This window comes from Mus caroli, chromosome 15 (genome assembly GCF_900094665.2).
Source record: "Mus caroli chromosome 15, CAROLI_EIJ_v1.1, whole genome shotgun sequence".
Taxonomy (NCBI): Eukaryota; Metazoa; Chordata; class Mammalia; order Rodentia; family Muridae; genus Mus; species Mus caroli.
In genome coordinates, this window is record NC_034584.1 from 79,497,014 (window position 1) to 79,503,960 (window position 6,947).

General features: G+C 50.5%; 1 pseudogene; it reads left to right on the plus strand.

Moving 5' to 3' along the window:
- Positions 1–4,172: 4,172 nt before the first annotated feature.
- Positions 4,173–4,580, plus strand: LOC110310931 (annotated as a pseudogene).
- The last annotated feature ends 2,367 nt before the right edge of the window (positions 4,581–6,947 follow it).

Genomic DNA, 6,947 nt, shown 5'->3' on the forward strand with positions numbered 1-6,947 from the left:
GAATCCCTGATTACCTGTGGATACCATCACAACCATATTAGTTAATATTGAGTCTTAGGATATACACAGAAGCCACCTCCCATGCCACCCTGGCTAGGCTCAGTCACTGTCATGCCAGCCTAGTCTTAAAGCAATTACAAGCAAGGCCTAAATACAGACTAAGCAGACTCCCCCTACACGCACACCCACACCTCTGCTTACACTGGACCCCTGGTGGTTTTGCTAACCACCTGGCCCCGCCCCAGCAATGTCTACTGAGGTAAAGGGCGTGGTCTGACAGGGTGATCTCTAGATCTCTGAGCTCCATGAGGAATCAGCTCTCTCATGTTGCTGCTTTCTGACACTGGCCCAAGGCTTTCTGTTAGCAAGAATTTCCTGTCTGTTGTTTCTCTTTCATGGACCTCAGGTACAGGCCCAGGGGACACTTGCCTGGTACTACATCTCTGACCCTCAGATAACCCCAGGAGACTGAAAGCCAGGAGTCAGTGGGACCTCCTGCCTGGTCTAGCCCAGATGCCAAGCTGGCTCCCCTCAGAAACCCCTTTCTTATCCTTGGTGTCTCCCCAACCCCCCTCAGCCCTGACCTTCCCTGTTTCTCAGACCTCATGCTGGCCCCTCAGGCTGGTCAGAGCAGAGGCAACCTGAAGGAGGCCTGGCCCCAGACTCAGCCTGCAGTGTTTTGTTTTTTGTTTGTTTGTGTTTGTTTATTTGTTTGTTTGTTTCTCACCTGTTTCTGAAGCAGTGCTGGGACCCAAGTACAGGCTTTCTCTGAGTGACCAGAGCTAGGGACTCCAGCTCCAACCCTAGCTACTGCTTGGTGTCATGTGGCCCCTGAAGATAGTTGACACCCTCCTACCCTCTTTACCCTATCTGAGCTCTGCCTGCACACACATACACACACACACACACACACACACACACATCAGTGATAGCCCCTGCTGTCTGGACTCTCTTATGGGTGTGTCTGGTCATCAGGTTAGGGAGGTTTTTGCCCACCAGCATGGTGACACCAGCTAGAGATCTGTGCCTGGGTGGCAGCCATGTGCTATCCCAGTTGATGCTGATAGTGAAGGTCCCTTTGAGTCCTCTTCTGGGAATGGTCACCCTGATGACAGATGGGACTCTGAGGTGTGTGTGCCCAGGGCAGAGGGCCTATGGACATGTCTGTTCTGCCACAGTTTGTCCTCCCTCCTGACCGGATGCTCTGGTGGGGTCCCTCGGCCTTCTTGTGGGCCGTGACTAAATCAGAGCCCCCCTGACCCGCCCCACCGACGCGGCTTTGTGTGCCAGGCCTTTCTTTTTCTGCCGACCATGGAAAAGGCCGCGTCAGCGTCCGCTTTGTCTGCCCTGTCCGCCGCCGCTGTTCTCAGGGCGGACAAAGCCCGGGTCGTTCACAACCGCCCGGGCGGACGGAGCGATTCACTGTTTGGATAATTCGACCACAAAACCCATGTGGCCCTTTCGCCTCCATCAGCTGGACTGGGCACCCCGCCCCCTATGGCTTTTCAGGGCTCTCAGGAGAGAAAATTCCCACAGGCCCCGGGGCAGGCGCAGCCCTGGACAAACAGCAGCTCAGACCTGAGACAGAGCTGAGTCTCACGGCAGCCTGGGGCCAGACACCCAGCCCAGCAGCAGCCAGGTACCTGCTGCCGAGACCAGCATCTTGGGTCCTGGAAGGTTCTCCTAACAGGTTCCTGTTGGTCCATGCTGCCTCTCTCCTGCAATCTCATTTTCCACAAACTCTTTGGCTAAACAGTGTCATGTATCCCAGAATGGCCAGAGACCCAAGGATGCTTTTGTAGCTCAGAAACGGAAGAAGGCTTTCTTCCTCCTCCTTGACTCCACTGAGGGCTGGGACTGTGCTAAGGTGCCGGGGTCATTAGCTACTGCACGTCCATAGATACCCACCTGCTATGGCTGTGAGGGCTAGAGCTGCCCCTATCCTCAAGGACCCTTTGGGCCTGTGTACAATCACTGACTGAAGTCAGCCTTCTTTTCTCCAGAAAAGACCTTTGTGGGCAATTTGCCTCTCTTCTCCCGACTCTGATCCCCCTGTACCTCCTCCCAGTCTGCAGCCTCCTCTCTCCCTGGCTCAGCCCAAATCCTGCCTCTGCTATGCCCCCTCCTCACGCCCTTGGTCCACCCACCAGCCAATCCCCTTGGCTCACCGTGATCTGTTTAGAGTTGAAACTGCTACCCCAGGGCCCCAGCCACTTTCTCTCTTCCTCCCTGGTGCCCCAGGGCACCTCTCCCCTCCCCAGGCTCTGCTGTGGGCAGATTTCACACTGCTGTGCCCCTGGTCTGGCCTCATCTGTCCACAACCACTTCTTGGAATGTGGCTTGGGGATCCATCCATACAGAGTCCTGTGATAAAATGAGCCAATGGTGAGCCGTTTGACAACAGGGAAGGTCTCTCAACACACAACAACCAAAACTTGATTCCAAATCAAACACATAATGGATTCAAGGTGCTTCTGTTGGTGTCTGCAGAGCTTCACTGCAGAGCTGATTGCAGCCTTCCTTCTGAACACACCACATGGCATGGCCCCTTTGCACTATGCATGTCACAGGGCTGTACTGTGTCAGCAAACACTGCCTGAGACACCCTGGTTCGAGAGTCCAGACTCTTGTATGTTAAGAACTGTGGTGTCTGTGGGCTGGAGAGACGGCTCAGCGGTTAAGACTGCTCTTCCAAAGGTCCTGAGTTCAAATCCCAGCAGCCACATGGTGGTTCACAACCACCCATAAGAGATCTTATACTCTCTTCTGGGGTGTCTGAAGACAGCTAGAGTGAACTGGGCCAGAGCAAGCAGGACTGGAGTGAGAGCTGGAGAGCTGGATCAGTGGTTAAGAGCACTGACTGTTCTGGTCCTGAGTTCAAATCCCAGGAACCACATGGTGGCTCATAACTATCTGTAATGAGATCTGATGCCCTCTTCAGGGGTGTCTGAAGACAGCTACAGTGTACTTAGATATAATAAATAAATCTGAGAGAGAGAGAGAGAGAGAGAGAGAGAGAGAGAGAGAGAGAGAGAGAGAACAAACTGTGTGGTATCTTACTGCCTACGAGAGGTTTTAATTGTTTAATTACAGAAATTGTTTAATTACCTTTCAAATTTTATTTTTAATTACATGAATACGGGGTGGGTGGGCTCAGGGGTTATGTGCATGTGAGTGTATTTGCCATCAGAGGCCAGAAGAGGGCATTGAATCATCAGGAACTGGAATTACAAATGGTTGTAAGCTGCAATGTGGGTTCTGGGGACTGAATTTGGGTCCTCTGTAAGAACAGCCAGTGCTCTTAACTGCTAAACCATCTCTCCAGTCCTGAGGGACGAGGAGATGGCGGGGGTGGCGGATTTTCAATATTTTGCTACTGTCATAAAGAGATCAAATCAGTATCTTCGAGTGTATTGTGTAAATTGTTGATTTTGAAAATTGGTGTTTCTGAGGCTGGAGAGATGGCACAGCAGTCAAGAGCGTGTTCTGCTCTTCCAGAGAACTGTAAGTCAGTTCAGAGTCGGTCCCCAGCATAGACACATATACACACACGGATAAAATTAATTAATTTTTTAAGATTTAAAAATTGGTGTTTGAATTAAAAGACCAATTTTCATTTAAAAATTTTTTTGACTTGGGATTAAGACAGAATTTCCAACAATTTCTGAAATGTCCATAAATACAGTTCTGCCCATGTAAGGTAGCATTCTTGGCACCAACAATTATAAAATCAAGGCATTAATCAGCCTGGAAAAGCGCTAAATGTGGCCAGTGACCCGCAGAATTAAATATTCAGAGAGGGGTTCAGTCTTTGTATAAAAGTAAATAAAAACACCCATTTTTTTATTGCCCAAATTTGCTTTATCCTTTGTAAATGACAAACTTTTGTTTACCAAAAACTGTTTCAAAATAAAATTCTCAAATCTGCTGCCATCGTGGTCCAGGGGTCGGGTTGCTGGGCTCATTCAGACTCTAAGCCTCTGGCGGCTTCATGGCGAGTCGCATCCCTGGAACGGAACCTCCGGGCTGCGGGCTGTGGGCTGCGTAGCCTCGTTGGCAGAGAGAGATCTAAAGTCGCAGGCCTACAACCGGGGCTCGCATGTAGAAGTCAGCTCCCCGGCCTTACGCTCTACAAACCTCTGAGTGGCTCCTTGTCTTTGTTCTCTGCAGAAATGGGAAAGTTCATGAGACCCGGGAAAGTGGTGCTGGTCCTGGCCGGACGCTACTCCAGACGCAAAGCTGTCATCGTGAAGAACATTGACAATGGCACCTCGGACCGCCCTTACAGCCGTGCCCTGGTAGCTGGAATTGACTGCTACCCCCAAAAAGTGACAGCTGCCATGGGCAAGAAAATCTCCAAGCGATCCAAGATCAAGTCCATTGCGAAAGTTTATAACTACAACCACCTCATACCCACAAGGCACTCTGTGGATATTCTCTTGGACAAGACGGCTGTCAACAAGGATGTGTTCAGGGACCCGGCTTTAAAACACAAGGCCAGGCAAGAGGCCAAGGTCAAGCTTGAGGAGCAATACAAGACAGGGAAGAACAAAGGGTTTTTCCAGAAGCTTCGCTTTTAAGCTCATTTTTGTTTTCATCATTAAAAAATAAATAAATAGGTAAATAGGTAAATAAATAGGTAAATAAATAAATTAAATTCTCTATAGTTTATTACTAGTGTTTAGTTTCTATACCTGCTTTATAAATCCATATACCAGGTGAGTCATAAAAATGTCTTGGACAGGGCCAGAGAGGTAGTTCAGTGGCTAAGAGCATTGGCTGTTCTTCCAGAGGCCCAAACACAGTCCCCAGCACCTACATAATGACTCACACCACCTATAACTTCAGTTCCAGGGGATCCAACACCCTCTTCTGGACATTACAGATACCAGGCACCCAAGTGGTGCACAGACAGACATCCATGCAGGCAAAACACTCACACACAATAAAAATCTCATAAATAAATGAATATGTTAAAATGTAAAAGACCATAGTCAAAAAAGGTGTAGGAAGCCTGGCCAACACCACAGCTGGCTGTGCAAGAATCCCTTGCACTGTTGCTCCTCACCCACCCTGACACCCATGACTCTGTCCTTTAGATCTCAGCTAAGCACCCTTCTCACCAAGCCCCACCGCATCCCCAGTCCCAACCCCTGTGCACATGGTGGCCCTCGCCCTGCTACACCCCCAGTATTCCACATCCTCTTGTCTCTGCACTGGAGTAGTGAACTAGGGAGAAATGTCCACTGGCTTATCCTGATCCCCGTAGTGCCCCAGCACAGGGCACTGTAGTGTCTAACACATGCTAACACTCTGTTCTAGCTCAGGAATGGGCTGAGTGTCACCAGGTCCCAGAGGTCCTTGCCTAGAAGGGTCTCATGTCAAGCTGTCTAGCACAGTCCACCCTCAGTGGCTACTCAGCTTGTGTATATGTGCAGGTTGCCACTCTATACTTGAGGCTGTCTGTCCATCCTACATCAGTCTAGACATCTTGTAGAGCTCTTCAAGTGCATTGGCACCAAATGAATGGGTGAGCACACACATCTCAAGGCCTCTCTATGAGCCCCGGCTTATGGCTGGAGATAGCCCACCAGCCCAAATGACCTCACTGAGAGCAGTAATAGAGGTAAGGGATCCGAGGATGCCTCCATGCCCGCTCTGCACAGAGCCCTTCTTCAGTGTAGACAACAACTCCTTACCATTACTTCTTTACCCAGCCCCTGGATCCCCATCCTTGTACTTCTGGGTTGTGACCATCAAACTCGGGGCCATCTAGACAAGACTTGGAGATGAGACTTGGAGACAGTAATTATTTTCTTTTTTTTAAAGATTTATTTATTTTATATATATGAGTACTCTTCAGACACACCAGCAGAGGGCATTGGATCCCATTACCGATAGTTGTGAGCCACCCCATGGTTGCTGGGAATTGAATGCAGGACCACTGGAAGAGCAGCCAGGGCTCTTAACCACTGAACCATCTTTCCAGCAATGGACATAGTCATTCTTTAGGGCCAGCCTGAGCCCCAGAGGAGGGATCAGCTGGCCCAGGGCCTCTGCCACAGCATGGCAGTCTCTTCAAAACTTGCAGTAGCTATGTGGCTCCCACAAACCAGGGCCTCTACAGAGTAGGGCTCTATGCATGAGGGGCCTACTGGCAAGGGACTCCAAAGAGCAGGTGCTTCATAGGCCAGGGGCTCCATGGACCAGGGGTGGGGGCGTGCGTAGACTAGGGGCCCTCACAGACTGGGAATCTCCATTGGCTAGGGGCTCTGTCCCCTTCTGTGATACTCTAACCTCTCGACTGCAGCTGTGTAGAGCTGTCTACTCAGAGGGGAAAGTGTCTCTAAGCCACTAAGTTTCAACCTGTCCTCTTCCTTCCTTGGCAGCTGAGCTTCAGGCAGTCAGGCCCCTGTGGAGGCCTTAGCACTGGTGTGGGTTCTAACTGAGTAGCAGCCTTGGCCTTGGAGCAGGGTCTACATACACTCTTGGGAGCAGAAGCAAAAACGCCTCAGAGTTCCCATCTGTCCCTTCCTGCCTCGTGTGCCCAAGATCCTGGCAAACCAGCACCTGGCCGTATGTGAAGGGACATGTTGCAGCTCAGTCCCCTCTTTGTATAAGTAGTAAAACTGAGGCAGAGTGGGGTTGCTTGTTTGTTTTCCCTTGCTGAAGGCAAGGCTCTACTGTTCCAGGCCGTGTCAGCTCCCGGAAGTTCTCTTTCCACCAAGGCTGAGTGTGAATACATTCCAGTAATCCCCAAACTGCTCCACAGGACCCCACAAATTCAAAGATGTTGGACCTCAGAAGAATGGCTCTCAGCTGATGAGGATCACAGACACCCCAGGAAGCAGCAAGCATCAGCTAGGAGTCACAACAGGTTGGGGGGAGACTTCCTCAGCAAGCCACCACCTCCTTTCAGGACCTTGCTGGCTCCTGCTATGTAGCAG